Source organism: Phyllobates terribilis, unplaced genomic scaffold, assembly GCF_046119375.1.
Source record: "Phyllobates terribilis strain yellow unplaced genomic scaffold, ASM4611937v1 Scaffold_11__3_contigs__length_659146591, whole genome shotgun sequence".
Lineage (NCBI taxonomy): Eukaryota > Metazoa > Chordata > Amphibia > Anura > Dendrobatidae > Phyllobates > Phyllobates terribilis.
This window is the reverse complement of record NW_027362771.1, coordinates 473429711-473446327: the sequence shown is the minus strand read 5'-3', so window position 1 is coordinate 473446327 and position 16617 is coordinate 473429711. Positions and strand designations below refer to the sequence as shown.

General features: G+C 47.9%; 1 protein-coding gene across 4 annotated transcripts in view; it reads right to left on the bottom strand.

Moving 5' to 3' along the window:
* Positions 1 to 2861, bottom strand: part of ASB7 (ankyrin repeat and SOCS box containing 7) — a 70831-nt gene extending 67970 nt beyond the window's left edge. The window contains exon 1 of one of the 4 annotated variants that reach the window (XM_073653369.1): positions 2657 to 2861. The gene's annotated coding sequence lies outside the window, so the exon portion shown is untranslated. The other 3 variants (XM_073653367.1, XM_073653366.1, XM_073653368.1) reach the window with 3 other exon arrangements.
* Between the last annotated feature and the right edge of the window lie 13756 nt (positions 2862 to 16617).

Below are 16617 nucleotides of genomic sequence, written 5' to 3'. Positions count from 1 at the left end.
TGCTGCTTTCTGAAACAGTGTCATCCACATCTTTACTTTTGTAATGTGCTGCCCTCTGACTGAAAAATCGCTGTTTTAATTCATATGCAAATGAGGCTTAACCAGTCCCAATTGCCAATCTGAGGGTCACCCTTTTTATTTAATAAGACTGGGCGATTTTTCTAAATATCATCTGTTAACAAAAGTGATTAGGGGGCTCCCCCCCAAAAGGGCTCAACTTTCAAGTACAAATCAGGCCCGAACTTCTGATATATGTGATCCTAGCATGTAAAGTGAGATCCCACTACCCTCCGCGGCCACTCTCACAGTGGAAAAAAAGCGCAATTTCACTCTTTACACGAACACAGCTCTGCTGCTACATTACTAAGCCATTGCCGAATGGTAGCGTGTCATGATGTTACTGTTCAGGCTGAGGACTGGGAAGTGCTTTGACAATTGCAGAACTTAAAGTGGTTTCCCACAAACAAAGCACATTTTAATTAATAGACTTTGGAATAATAATAAGTTTCACAATTGGATGTGTTAAAAAAAAATGTTCCTGTGCTGAGATAATCTTATAAATGTGCCCCTGCTGTGTACTGTGTAATGGCTGTGTCTGACTGTGCAGGAACATGATCTGATCATACCACATCTCCTGGGCAGGGGGAGAAAAAAAAAAAAAAAAAGAGTACTTTCTGTATTTTTTGTTTTTAAACAGGCAGAGAAATGTGTGACCCCCTGACATCCTGTCTGTATCCTCTGTTTTGCCCCCCCAATGTACACAGTATTACACAGTACATCGCAGGAGCACATTTATAAGATTATCCCAACACCAGAACATTATTTTTCAAACACATCCAATTGTGGAACTTATTACTATTCCAAGATCTATTGATTAATATGTACTTTGAAGGAAAAACCCCTTTAAGCCTCATTTGAGTATGAATTATAACAGTGATTTTTTTTCCTTCAATCAGGTAGTAACACAGTGCATAAGTAAAGGTGCGTGACCATATAAACAGTTTGGGGAGTGGATCGTTCTTATAGATTCCCTATAACATTACACCACTGCCTACATTGAAGTGACCAGCTTTAGCTTTTATTTTAATCCAGTTGCTTTCCTAAGAATTCTGCTTTTGTTTTTCCTTTTTTAAATCCGCCATATGGTTCCAGAGATCTGGGTCTTTTTATTTAGTGCTAATTTTTATAGTCAGTACAAAGGCAGCATTGCTGATAATGCAAATCTGCTTAAAGACCCCCTAAAAACCCTGCAAATCACCCCCTTGCTAAAGACCATAAAAAATAGCACTAAATAAAAGACCGTTACTCTGAAACCTGTATAGTGGATGAAAAAAAAAACACAATACTAAGAGGAGCAGCAGGAATAAAATAAGAGCAAAAAGTGGACACTATTGACTCTAAGGCCACATTCACATGTTCAGTATTTTACATCAGTATTTGTAAGACAAAACCAGGCGAGGAAAAGTGTAATAGAAACACGTCACTACTTCTGTATTTATCACCCACTCCTGGTTTTGGCTTACAAATACTGATGTAAAATACTGACCAAATACTGAACCTGCGAATGTGGCCTTAGGCAAACGATACACACTTATCACCAGGGCTGTGGAGTCTGAGCCAGTTTTGGGTGGAGTTCGTAGAAACATACTGACTTCGTCTTTAGAGGAAAAATAAAAAAAAGTTACTCATATTGGTTACCTTAACTATCAAAGGAATTTACACCAAGTTTAGAAGCGTCAGTATATTTTATTTTTCATCTAAGGTCCCTGCACCAATGACGTTACCATTTAACTGGAGTACATTTGTTATTACTAATTATTGGCCACGTATGTAGTCGCTGGATTCAGGTCAGGGGCAACAATCAATGATGGTCAGTGAGCCACAACTGATGTTAAAAGTCCAAACCTAATGGATTTTTTTTCAAAACTCATTTTGCCATCATCGGCCACAATGTTTTTTCACCACCAAACCACAACCCTATCCCGAAGTAAATTTGAGTCATTGGTGACGGGTGACTTATATAGTGGATCCTATATAATAACAGATTTATACTTCTCTACTATGCATCCACTCCTGATTTTGCCTTTAAACTACCAATTAAATCTGCAAAATGTGAATAAGCCCCAAGGACAGAGCTGCAGTCTGTGACAGCTTTTGTTAACTCTTTAATGGACAGTTATAACTTTAGAAAAACTAGAATGGCCCTTTATGCAACCGGACACATACACGGGACGGCCACTGAGGATAGATTGGTGCGAAGGGACTCGTATTGGGGATTACTTCTATGTCTGTGGGGGGCAGAATAATGATAATGAGGCCGGTGAGGTGCATGGGGTGGAAATAGCCCAGCTACCATCAGTACACACCTATGGACAGGCGTATGGGGCGGTACGAGGAGGGAATGTGGGGCTGGTAGTGCTGGGATCCCAGTATGGCAGCTCTGGCTATTGTCTCCAGGCGTACAATGGAGTTATCCGGTGTGGCATGGCAGCATTACGGCCCCCAGCACAGGCACAGGCAGGGCATGTGGTGGGCACTCGGTGCTGGGTACGGGGCACACGGCTGCCCATTGTTGCAGGGGTCGGGTTCTGGGTGTGAGGGCCTGTCTGGGAAGTGGTGAGTGCAGGAAGGGCGTACTGAACGGAAACACACTCACCCCCGGGACACACCACTGCCCAGCGCCTCACACCGCTCCGTACTTCCCGGGGCCTGCCCCATAACCCTCCGCGTTAACGGGAAGCAGGCACAGAAAACCCCTCCATCACAGCCAATCAGAACACAGCACCGCAAACCGAGCTCGGAACGCTGCAAAAGTTAAAATTTGCGCATGCGCTAATAGAGAGGGAAATCCGGTGGCGCAGGCCGGATAACTCGACGATTGGCTCAGGAGCTCTCCAAATCCCCGCCCCGATCCCCTCAGAGTCCCTAGTGGTTGCCAAGCAACAACGACCAGCTGCTGTAGGCGGCAGTTAGCTTGTACGCATGCGCTGTAGAGCGAACTAGTCCAACGACTACATTTCCCGTCTGTCTTTGCGCATCGTTTGAAAACTCTGCCTTGTATTTTAGGACTGACTTTACCAACAGGATGTCAGTCAGACAATGCAGGAGGGAGAGAGACTGCAGCACTGCGGGTCAGGGCCAGCAGCAGAGGAAATATGCCATTACATGGAGAATTCTGCTGGAGGCCTTCCACAAGGTGCAGCAGAGCGCTGTGCAGAGTGGACTCCGCCGACTCCCATAATTGTGATTCTGAAGAGGCACATTGTAGCTACAGCTGGCACCTCCTATTGAGGAGAATGTAAGGCTATGTGCCCATGATGCAGAAATGCTGCTGATTTATTCCGCTTCTCCCTGGCCATGTGGATTTTACATGCGTTTTTCCTGCCAGGTAGAAGCGTTTGTCAAGCGTTCTTCACTTGCATTTCCACATGCGGGTTGTGATTTTAGCATTACTTGGAAAGTGCTTGACAACTTGGTCACACTATATAAATCCATGCAACCGGCATGGATTTATATAGTGTGACCAAGTAATAGTTGAAAAAAAGAATAAAAATGGAAAAAAAACATTATACTCACCTTTTGATGGCCTTCGGTCTTCTCTCCGGTGCGTCCGGTCTCTTGTACGGCTCGCGGTGGTGTGAAAGGACCTTTCATGACGTCATGTGACAGGTCACGCGACCGCCGACGTCAGCAGTCGCGTGACCTGTCACATGAATAAATGACGTCATGGCAGGTCCTTTCACACCACCGTGAGCTGTACAAGAGCCCAGACGCCGGGGAGAAAAGACCGGGGGACATCGGAACATATGTTTATTTTTTATTTTAAATTCTTTTTTTTAAGGGTACTATGGTACCCAGGTCCAGACCCGGGTACCATCCGCACATTGAATCGCTTAATATCCGCATGTGCACATGTAGTCATGTGGATATTAAGCGATTCAATGCAAGTCAATGGCGGCAATTACACTGCGTGTCCGCAAAATTAATGGACATGCTGAGTATTTTTCCGCAATGATAATCCGCAGCAGAAATTTCCGCAGCATGTGCACAGCACATGTGTATTATCATTGGGGACCATGGGGTTTAGGTCAGATGAGTTTGCTGGCCAATCAAGCACAGTGATACTGTTGTTTTTAAACCAGATATTGGTACTTTTGGCAGTGTGGACCGGTGCCAAGTCCAGCTGGAAAATGAAATTTCCATCTCCAAAAAGCTTGTGGCAGAGGGAAACATGAAGTTCTCTAAAAATTTCCTGGTAGACAGCAGCGCTGACTTTGGTCTTGATAAAACACAGTGGACCTACACCAGCAGATGACATGGCTCCCCAAACCATCACTGATTGTGGAAACTTCACACTAGACCTCAAGCAGCTTGGATTGTGGCCTCTCCACTCTTCCTCCAGACTCTGGGACCTTGATTTCCAAATGAAATGCAAAATTTCATCTGTTGTTTTCATCTGAAAACAACACCTTGGACCACTGAGCTTCAGTCCAGGTTTTTTTCTCCTTGGCCCAGGTAAGACCCTTCTGGCGTTGTCTATTGGTCATGAGTGGCTTGACACAAGGAATGTGACACTTGTAGCCCATGTCCTGGATACGTCTGTGTGTGGTGGCTCTTGAAGCAATGACTCCAGCAGCAGTCCACTCCTTGTGAATCTCCCCCAAATTTTTGAATCGCCTTTTCTTAACAATCCTTTCAAGGCTGCGGGTATCCCGGTCGCTTGTGCACCTTTTCCTACCACACTTTTTCTTACCACTCAACTTGCCATTAATATGCTTGGATGCAGCACTCTGTGAACAGACAGCTTCTTTAGCAATGACCTTTTGTGGCTTACCCTGTGGAGTGTGTCAATGACTGCCTTCTGGACATCTGTCAAGTCAGCAGTCTTCCCGATGATTGTGGAGCCTACTGAAACAGACTAGGGGACCTTTTTAAACGCCTAGGAAGCCTTTGCAGGTGTTTTTGGTTAATTATTTTAATTTACTGAGATAATGACTTGTCATTGGCTGTAAGCCATAATCATCAACATTAACAGAAATAAACACTTGAAAAAATATATCAATCTGTTTGTAATGACTATATATAATTTATGAGTTTCACTTTTTGTATTGAAGAACTGAAATAAATTAACTTTTTGATGATATTCTAATTTTGTGAGAAGCACCAGTACATACATCTCATTGGCTAACGGTAATTCTGTCTACACGCAGCTGAAGATTTTAGGTGTGTCTCTCACTTAGTTTTGCTTCTCCGTTATGTCTAAGTCTTCAGGCAAAGAAATTCTTAAGACCTCAATTATCTCAAGACACACATACTGGCTCAAACTCCATTTTGGGAAGCAGGAGATGAATGTAGAATTTCCAAAATGGAGTCAGGATAGATAAATCCTGCTCTAACAGACAGCACACTGACCCATAAACTTTAATTGATCAATACACACATTGGTTATAAAAACTTCGGTTAGTGAGACTCGTCATGTCCTATTCTCATTCATTTTTCTGGTCAGACTCAGCCATTAAAGCACCACTTCAGGTGTTCTTTTTTTAATTGCAGCTCTGGAGTGGTGCTTCTAATCTAAGGTCCCTGGCCTGTGTATTATACTCACCTGCTGCCGTCTTCATCTTTTATCACCGCCGCTCCGGCCGGTCTACAGGAGTTTGTGACCTGCTGGATCACTCCAGTTTTTGTCATGGAGCGAGCCAGAAGTCACAACTCAATACAAGTCTATGGGAGCCTCGTTCTGGCCTCATTTTGGCCTCGTTCTGGCTCTCATAGACTTGCATTGAGAGCTTGTGACGTAAATTCTGACTTCCGGCCAGTCAGAAGTTGCGGTCACACGATGGCGCCGCAGGACCGGAGCGGCCCCGAAAAAAGTTGAAGATGTCAAAGGGTGAGTATATGAGCCTATATGTAGGGGGCTTACATTAGAAGCATCACTCCAGCACTAAAAAAAAAGCTAGAGTGGAACTTTAAGGTCTATGGGGATTCTTGAAAAACAGATGACACACTGAAGGCATACTTTGTACTTCACATTTCCATCCAGTTTCAAAATTGATACATGTTTTTAATTGATACATTGTTAAAAGTCAATGGCTAAAATATGTTCAGACAATCTACCTGCTTCAGTGACAAAAATAGAATAAAAATGGAAGCAACCTGAGAAAAAAAATTACTCCATTTCTCTCAGATGGTAATGTTCACTCAGATGTGTGAATGTAGTCTTACTCTAAGGCCACGTTCACACATTCAGTATTTGGTGAGTTTTTTACCTCAATATTTGTAAGGCAAAACCGGAAGTGGTGACTTGTTTCTATTATACTTTTCCTCTGATTGTTCCATTCCTGGTTTTGGCTTACAAATACTGATGTCAAATACTGACCAAATACTGAACATGTGAACATAGCCTTAGGCCACGGCACCACTATCAGTATTTGGTCCGGATTTTTTCTCAGGAGTGGGAGCCAAAACCAGGTGAGGAGCAATCAGAGAAAAGGTATAATAGAAACAAGTCACCAATTCTGCATTTATCATCCACTCCTGTTTTTGGCTCCCACTCCTGAGAAAAAATACTGACCGAACACTGACCAAATACTGATAGTGGGGTGTGGCCTTATACTCAAAGTAGTCCCCTATCCAGAACATCAATAGGGGCAGATTTAATGATGTCCCCTTTAATGGGCTACAGACAAGCTCTGCATTCATATTTCCTTCCATATACAGTAAGTATAATATAATGTGGGTATCAATGGTTAATCACTGCAGTTTTTTAAAGGTTGTTTCCAAGTATAAGTATGACAGAGGCTACAAAATTGCCATTTTCCCTTTTCCCCTCCATTACACTCACTTAGCTCTCTATATTACATGTTTTAGAAGGGTGGCATAGACATTATTGCTAATACTATTTTTTTTAAATACAGATATGATACTAAACCCATATATATATTATTTATAGATTGCAAAACAACATGGAGAATGCAATGTAGAGTAGAGGGTATGTTCTTTTTAAAGGGAATCAGTCAGTAGGATCAACCCCCCTAAGCCATCTATATGGGCATGCAGGTCATAGGAAGCTGAATAATATGATACCTTGATATATGCGATCTGATGTCTTATTCCAGAGAAATCCACATTTCTCTAGAATACAGGAGTATTCACATGCAACATATATTAAAATCTGCACAGTGGGTCAATTTATCTGTGAAAATTTCTGCAATGTGTAGATGAGATTTGTAAAACCTCATTAACAAGGAGTGGGTGATAAATACAGAAGTGGTGACGTGTTTCTATTATACTTTTCCTCTCATTGTTCCACTCCTGGTTTTGGCTTACAAATACTGATGTAAAATACTGACCAAATACTGAACGTGACCTTAGTCACAGTATGAAATGCAGACAATTGCACATTATGATATACGCAGTCTGTGCGATCTGTGCAGAAATTGCTGCAGACTTTTACTGTAGATTTCAAAACAGCTTCATTTCCACACCAAAATTCTGGTATGGGATTTTAAACTGCTTCCGTGCAATACATGAATGAAGCCTAAGAATTTGTGCACACGGTGCTGAGTTTTCTAAGGTCGAGACACTTTAGGAAAAAGCCTGCCATCTTTTTCCTGAAGCGGCTTCACTGACAGTCTTGCCGTCGTTTTTGTGGCTGCTCCACCACCGGCATCTTTGCTCTGTGCTTTCAAGTACACTGCTCAAAAAAATAAAGGGAACACATCCTAGATCTGAATGAATGAAATATTCTCAATGAATACTTTGTTCTGTACAAAGTTGAATGTGATGACAACAAAATCACACAAAAATCATCAATGGAAATCAAATTTATTAACCAATGGAGGCCTGAATTTGGAGTCACCCCCAAAATTAAAGTGGAAAAACACACTACAGGCTGATCCAACTTCGATGTAATGTCCTTAAAACAAGTCAAAATGAGGCTCAGTATTGTGTGTGGCCTCCACGTGCCTGTATGACCTCCCTACAACGCCTGGGCATGCTTCTGATAAGGTTGCGGATGGTCTCTTGTGGGATCTCCTCCCAGACCTGGACTAAAGCATCTGTAAGGGGGAAGACCGGGATGTAAGTACTTTCAGAACAAGGGATCTGAAACTGCCGGGGCCGTACCTCTGGTTGCAGGGGGAAGACAGACTGCGAGCACAGGAGTCAGGTGACTGGGAAGCTGGGGGCGTGTCCAGAATGAGAGCTGGGAGGTCAGGTGACCGGGAAACTGGTGGCGTGGCTAGACAGAGGGGGAGACGAGGACTTTTGCGTGGGAAAGCGACAGGAGAGTGCCGCTCAGGAGAGCAGTGTGAGAGGGTCCAGGCTCTTGGCTCCAGTACTTGGAGCAAGATCAGAGAGCAGTGGACCGGAGGAGTCAAGCCCACTAGAGGGAGAAGAGACGCAGGTTCCGTGGAGCCGGGCATATGAGGTGCCGTGTTATGGATTAGGTGCTCAGCGGGTAAAACCGGAGACCGCTCGCTGCCGCCAGAAGACGGAGCATGGTTTGGGCGGGGAAGCCTGAAGAAAGCAACACCGGCATCAGTTGGCAACTGCCTTGTGGAGGATAAGAGTCAGCTAAGTGTAAAAACTGTCGATTACAACCGGTTCGACTCTGCTACATCTAGTTAAACTGTGAACTGTCAGTTATAGACTTTTACCTCTACTTCCCTTGTTTTTCCCCATATTTTCCCCTGTTACTCCCTGCGTGGAGATTGACCATGTCATCATAAACCTCTCCTGTTTATTAACCCTGTATTGGCTGCTCTGTGTTTCTGTGTCACTGCATCTAAAGTACCCGTGTTACATTTGGCGTAGTCGGCAGGATGCAGTCGTTAGACACAGACACTGCAGAGAAGTCCATTCTGGGAGCCCCTAAATCTAGCTTGCCGCTGGGGGCCATGCTCAGCAATCTCCCAAAGTTCACCGGGTACAATATGATGCTGTGAGACTGGATTGAGAGAGTTAGGAGTATGTTACGTATGCATCTGATGACCCCAGCTATGCAAGCCGAAATAGCCTTACTGGCCCTGGACGGCGAAGCCCGACAATCCATGATGTACCGCCCTTCCCATGACCGGGATACTGTAGAAAAAGTGGTGCGGATACTGGAGGAGATGCATGGGGATCCCACCAATGTAGGAGAGCTGAGGATACGGCTGTTTCACCAAGTGCAGCAGGAGGGTGAGACTGTGACGCAGTATGTTAATGCCTTACAGAGGGTGCATGCCTATATCACTAGAAAAGACGACATGGGGAATTTGGGAATGGGCCCCCCTGACGTGATCTTAAGGGACCAGTTTGTGGCAGGCCTCAGGGATGTGCAGCTGAAGCAGGCCCTGCGGGAGCGCCTGCGCGCCAACCCACATATGACTTTTCTAGAAGTGGGGGCGGAGGCACGTGTGAGAGAGCAGGAGATGGGGGTGACGGCCCTGGCAGGGATGGTCCGGAGTAACGAGGTACCCACCCCACCTGCAGCTGAACCGGAATGGGCTCGAGAGATGCGAAAGGAGATACAGGAGATGCGGGATGAATGGTCCAGTCTCAAGAAGACACCTGACCCCAACACCAGAGATACCCATATCGATTGCCCCAGTTATGGAAAGAATTGAATTCAGGCCCCACCCTGCAGGAGAGTTCCGTAAAGGAGTGAGGCAGCCCTACACAGACAGAAACACGACCTGCTGGGAGTGTGGAGGCGCAGGACATTACGCCAGGGGCTGTGCTAGCCGAGGGCGTCCCCTGTCGGGGAAGCCGTTAAACTCCAAGGACCTGGTTTCCATCAGCCCGACTGTCTGGGCCAAAATAAGCGGTCGGGCTGTTCACTGCCTGATTGACACGGGATCCCAGGTGACTACGATGACAGAAGCCTACTTTCAACAACGATTTCCAGAGATAGCGCGGCCTGAATGGGGACCAGTAATTAGACTCACAGCAGCTAATCAATTACCCATCCCGGTCGCAGAGGTGGTGTGGATGAAGATCCGAGTGTGTGGAAAAGATGTGGGAAAAATAGGAGTCGTCCTGGTCGCAGGGGGAACCGGAAGTGGACCCCGGTGACCCTCGAAATGAATGTGCTGAAAGAGATCGGGCAAATCCTGATTAGTGAGCCAAAGGAGATTCCTCTAGACCAGTGGGACCCGCGAACCCCCCAAAGGAGGGTCTTTCAACAACTAATCCGAGCTGCCCAGGCTCAGGAGACGTTGAATGAAGGGAAGATCCTGGGGAAAATAATAGTGCCAGCAGCTACGGAGATCACCTTACCGCCCAGACAAACTGTACTCACGTTATCCACACGTGCCTGCACACCTCTTGAGGGGGTCGAAGTTCAGATAGAACCAACATCGATGGACAAAGTACCCTCCGGACTCTTGGTGGCACGGACACTTGCCACCGTTTAGGGTGGCAATGTTATAGTGCGGTGTGTTAATTTAGGCGAAGATGATCTCACACTCCCTCCCAGGGTGGAAATAGCCCAGATTCTGTTAATGCCAGAGAAGTTGGTGCGACCTGATGTGGTACAGCTGTCCGCTGTATGAGGAGACCCCTGGACTCTGGCGGTCACCGTGCCGCCGGAATCCCACCGGGCTAGTACGAAGGGGGGACGAAGAATCTTAGAACGAATGAGGGCTGAATTGACGGGACTTACACCTCGACAGGTGCAGCAGGTTGAGGAGGTACTGGGGCGGTACCAGGAAGTCTTTGCTCGCCATGAGGATGATTTTGGTTGCACCGAAGTCATTACCCACGAGATTCCCATGGGGAGCGCTGCCCCAGTGCGGGAGAGATACTGGCAGATACCTTCCCAGATGTATAAAGAGGTTAAGGAGATGCTAGCCCATCTGTTACAGAATGGTGTGATACGGGAGAGTCAGAGTCCGTGGGCAGCCCCGATTGTCCTGGTCCGGAAGAAAGATGGGACCCTGCGGTTCTGTGTGGACTATAGACGACTGAATGCCTGTACAGTACAGGACTCTTACCCACTACCCAGAATCAAAGAGTCCCTGTCGGCCTTAGGGAAGGCAAGATACTTCTCCTTGGATCTGGCCAGTGGGTACTGGCAGGAGCCCGTGGCCGAACATGACCGTGTGAAGACGACATTCATATTACCCATGGGACTGTTCGAATTCAATCGGATGCCCTTCAGCCTGACTAACGCCCCCGGGACGTTCCAGCGTCTGATGGAGAGGTGCCTGGGCGATTTGAACTTCGAGGCGACACTGATTTACCTTGACGACATAATTGTCTATGCCGCCACCTTCGAGGAGCACCTCCAGCGACTGGAGCAAGTAATTAGTCGCCTACAGAGTCATGGCCTAAAGGTGAAGCCCCAGAAGTGCCAACTGTTCAGCAAACAGATCGAATATCTCGGTCATACTGTGTCCGGTGAAGGAGTCAGGCCCACCCAGGAAAAGGTGGCTGCCGTACAGGCGTGGCCTAACCCGAAGACAGTGAAGGACGTTCGGGCCTTCCTGGGACTTGCCGGATACTACCGAAGATTCGTGAAGAACCTCACCCACATAGCCAACCCATTGCTGAAGCTACTTAAGGGAGTGCCGGCGGGCTCCAAGAATCAGGCGATTCGGTGGGGAAGCAGCCAGGAAGAGGCCTTCCGTGCCCTAAAAATGGCCCTGACCGAGGCCCCAATACTTGCCTATGTGGATTTCTCCCAACCATTCATACTCCACACTGATGGGAGCCTACATGGTCTGGGAGCCATGTTATCCCAAGTACAGAAGGGGAAAGAGCGCGTGATTGCATACACCAGCCGCTCCCTTCACGGCTCCGAGAGGAACCCAGATAATTATAGCTCTTTCAAATTAGAGTTGCTGGCTCTGGTTTGGGCAATGACCGAGAAGTTTGCAGAGTATTTGTCAGGGTCCGAAGTACTGGTGAGAACAGATAAAAACCCGCTGGCCCACCTGGAGAATGCGAAATTGGGGGCCCTGGAGCAGCGGTGGGTGGCCCGCATGGCCAGGTACCGGTATAAGATCGCCTACCGGCCTAAGGCAGAGAATACTCACGCCGACGCCCTCTCCAGAGTGACATATGAACGGCCTGATCATGACCGCGATGAAGATTTGGAGGTGGATGAGACCCCTAGCTTCCGAAGTTTCGTGGGACCGCTGGCCGCGGCGCAGGGACAGATCAGAGAGACGTCGGAAGAACAAGGGCTAGGGCGGCCAAGAGATGACTGAACCCGACTTCAATTACGTCAATGGGTGGCTTTGCGGCAAGTCCCCAGTCAAGAAGAGAGGTGTACCCTGTCCCCGGGAGCACTGAAATTGCTGGGACAATGGGAGAGACTGTGTTTGCGAGATGGGCTGCTGTACCGACGGGTGCAGCTACTGCGAGAGTTCGGGACCACCTGGCAAGTGGTGATCCCAGAGAAGTTGGTCGGAGTAGTGGCTAAGGAGGCTCATGAACGAGGGGCTCACTTCGGACCAGAGAAGACGTTTCAGTGGTTGCAGAAGCTGTTGTATCATCCCCGACTGCGAGCAACAATAGAAGACACTTGTCAAAGATGTCGGAGGTAGATCGGAAGGTATGATGGCCTGAGTTTGTGGCCGAGCTGGTGTGGGTCTACAACAACCGAGGGAATAGTACAACGGGGTTCATTCCTTATACCTTGCTGTTCGGGCGAAAGGGGCGAGAGATTACCAAGTTAGAGCTGGACCCCGAGGAGGACTACCCATGGACGGGGATGTCTTCCTGGGTCCGGGAACATCGGCATCGACTGCAGACCCTCCAACGGTTGGTACAACAAAAGTTTCAGGAGCTCAAACATCATGAGACATTGCCTCTTCGAGGGACAGCTCTGAGGCCCGGGGAGCGGGTGTTGGTTCGGGACAGGCGGCCCCGGGGCAAATTGAGTAAGCGGTGGGAACGGACCCCGCACCGAGTGAAGCGCAGGATTGGCGCTGAAGGACCTGTGTATGAAGTTCAATCCGAGGGGGCTGAAGGAGCCCCTACCAGAGTGGTTCATCGTAGTATGCTGCGATCCTGTTTGTCTAAAGATGACGAGGATGGAGAAGAATCACCAGCTTCTAGAGAGGGTCCTCTCACAGTTGCCAAAAGCCACGATGTGGACGAAGAAGAATTGTTGATTCTACCTCCAAGCCCCAGCACTCGATTACCTGCAGTCCCCAGTGCAGGCGGCGAGGGAACACCATCAGTTGAAGCCACCGGGCAGGCGGAGATTGGGAATCCACGTGACCCTGCACCCCCCATCGGTCAAACTGAGTTACGCCGGTCAGAACGGACAGCAGCAGGAGTGCCTCCTCACCGTTACGAACAAGATCAATTCATGTGGCACCATATTGTCCAGGAAGTCCAAGAATGTGAACGTTTGGTGAAGGAACTCTCGTCCGTGCAATGGCGAGTTAAAGAAGAGCGGGGGTGTAAGGGGGAAGACCGGGGTGTAAGTACTTTCAGAACAAGGGATACGGAACTGCCGGGGCCGTACCTCTGGTTGCAGGGGGAAGACAGACTGCGAGCACAGGAGTCAGGTGACTGGGAAGCTGGGGGCGTTTCCAGAGTGAGAGCTGGGAGGTCAGGTGACCGGGAAACTGGTGGCGTGGCTAGGCAGAGGGGGAGATGAGGTTTTTGCGCGGGAAAGCGGCAGGAGAGTCCCGCTCAGGAGAGCAGTGTGAGAGGGTCCAGGCTCTTGGCTCCAGTACTTGGGGCAAGATCAGAGAGCAGTGGACCGGAGGAGTCAAGCCAACTAGAGGGAGAAGAGACGCAGGTTCCGTGGAGCCGGGCACGTGAGGTGCCGTGTTATAGACTAGGGGCTCAGCGGGTAAAACCGGAGACCGCCCGCTATCGCCAGAAGATGGAGCATTGTTTGGGCGGGGAAGCCTGAAGAAAGCAACACCGGCATCAGCTGGCAACAGCCTTGTGGAGGATAAGAGTCAGCTAAGTGTAAAAACTGTCGATTACAACCGGTTCGACTCTGCTACATTTAGTTAAACTGTGAACTGTTAGTTATAGACTTTTACCTCTACTTCCCTTGTTTTTCCCCATATTTTCCCCTGTTACTCCCTGCATGGAGATTGACCCTGTTATCATAAACCTCCCGTTTATTAACCCTGTATTGGCTGCTCTGCGTTTCTGTGTCACTGCATCTAAAGTACCCGTGTTACACATCCGCCAACTCCCGGACAGTCTGTGGTGCAACATGACATTGGTGGATGGAGCGAGACATGATGCCCCAGATGTGCTCAATCGGATTCAGGTCTGGGGAACAGGTGGGCCAGTCCATAGCTGCAATGCCTTCATCTTGCAGGAACTGCTGACACACTTCAGCCACATGGGGTCTGGCATTGTCCTGCATTAGGAGGAACCCAGGGCCAACCGCACCAGCATATGGTCTCACAAGGGGTCTGAGGATCTCATCTCGGTACCTAATGGCAGTCAGGCAACCTCTGGCGAGCACATGGAGGGCTGTGCGGCCCTCCAAAGAAATGCCACCCCACACCATTACTGACCCCCTGCCAAACCGGTCATGCTGAAGGATGTTGCAGGCAGCAGATCGCTCTCCACGGCATCTCCAGACTCTGTCACGTCTGTCACATGTGCTCAGTGTGAACCTTCTTTCATCTGTGAAGAGCACAGGGCGCCAGTGGCGACTTTGCCAATCCTGGTGTTCTGTGGCAAATGCCAAGCGTCCTGCACGGTGTTGGGCTGTGAGCACAACCCCCATCTGTGAATGTCGGGCCCTCATACCACCCTCATGGAGTCGGTTTCTAACCGTTTGAGCAGACACATGCACATTTGTGGCCTGCTGGAGGTCATTTTGCAGGGCTCTGGCAGTGCTCTTCCTGTTCTTCCTTGCACAAAGGAGGAGGTAACGGTCCTGCTGCTGGGTTGTTGGCCTCCTATGGCTCCCTCCACCTCTCCTGGTATCTGTTCCATGCTCTGGACACTGTGCTGACAGACACAGCTACCCTTCTTGCCACAGCTCACACTGATGTGCCATCCTGGATGAACTGCACTACCAGAGAAACTTCTGTGGGTTGTACTGTAGACACCGCCTCATGCTATTGTACCTCTAGGGGTGAAAGCAATGGCAAAATGAAAAAGTGACCAAAACAACAGCCAAAAAGGATGAGAACAGAGAAATGGTCTGTGGTCACCACCTGCAGAACCACTCCTTTATAGGGGGTATCTTGCTAATTGCCTATCATTTCTACCAGTTGTCTGTTCCATTTGCACAACAGCAGGAGAAATTGATTCACAATCAGTGTTGCTTCATAACTGGACAGGTAGATTTCACAGACGTGTTATTGACTTGGAGTTACATTGTGTTGTTTAAGTGTTCCCTTTATTTTTTTGAGCAGTGTATATAGAGCAAGCAGTGTAGCAATGAATAAACATATTACTTCTTTTAACCACTGAATCCTGATGTGGTTAAAAGAAATGACATAAGATGGAACATGTAGAAAAGAGCTTTTGCAGTTTCTTGTTTACATAAGAAACCGCTGCATGTGAACATGCCCTTAAAGCATACATGTCAAGCTCTGGTCCGTGGGCCAAATCTGGTCCGCAGGGTGATTATATTTTGCCCGCGACAACAGAACCACCACCCTTATGTGGGGCCATTATTCTGTATGGAGGACTATATGGGGCCCATTGCACTGTATGGAGGACTATATGGGGCCCATTATACTGTATGGAAAACTATGTGGAGCTATTATACTGTATGGAGAACTATGTGGAGGCCCATTATACTGTATGGAGGACTATGTAGGGCCATTATTCTGTATGGAGGACTATGTGGGGCCCATTATACTGTATGGAGGACTATGTAGGGCCATTATTCTGTATGGAGGACTATGTGGGGCCCATTATTCTGTATGGAGGACTGTGTGGGGACATTATTCTGTATGGAGAACTATGTGGGGCCCATTATTATGTAAAGAGGATTATGTAGGACCCTGTGACGAAACAGCTTCTAATCTTAATCAGCCAGACTTCTAGATTTGTTAAGGGGAACCTGTCATGTCCTGTGTAGTATCTAAACTGCCCCCATTGCGTTGTTAGTGATGCAATGTGCATCACTAACACGCTTTTTCCATTAAAATTGGCGCTAATATCATGTGTAAAAAGCACTTTATATACTTATATCATACCTGCTCGTTTAGTCATAGGGGTGTGACTCATCGCATTAAGTCAGGGTTGGAGCCGCCCACGCCATTTGAATACTGTTCCCGGCTTGCGTTGACGTCACTATGCCGCACTTACGCAGTATGTCATGGCCAGCCGCGCTTGTCGATCTAGGAGCCGCGCATGTGCTGTGACGAGCGGCTCAAGCTGCACATAGTGAAGCTGGGAACTACACACAGCTTGACTGCGCACAAGCGGGCAGGCGCTCGTCGCAGCACAAGCGCGGCTGACCATGACATACTGCGCAAGTGCGGCATAGGCGGTAACAGCATTCAAATGGCGTGGGCGGCGCCAACCCTGACTTAATGCAATGAATCACACCCCTATGACTAAACAAGTTTTTCATTTAGGCCCTCTGTGTGTTGGACATCCCTGCCTTATAGAGAATCTGTCGGTAGGATCAATCTTCCTAAGCCATCTATACAGGCATGCATTTTTTCAATCATAGGAAGC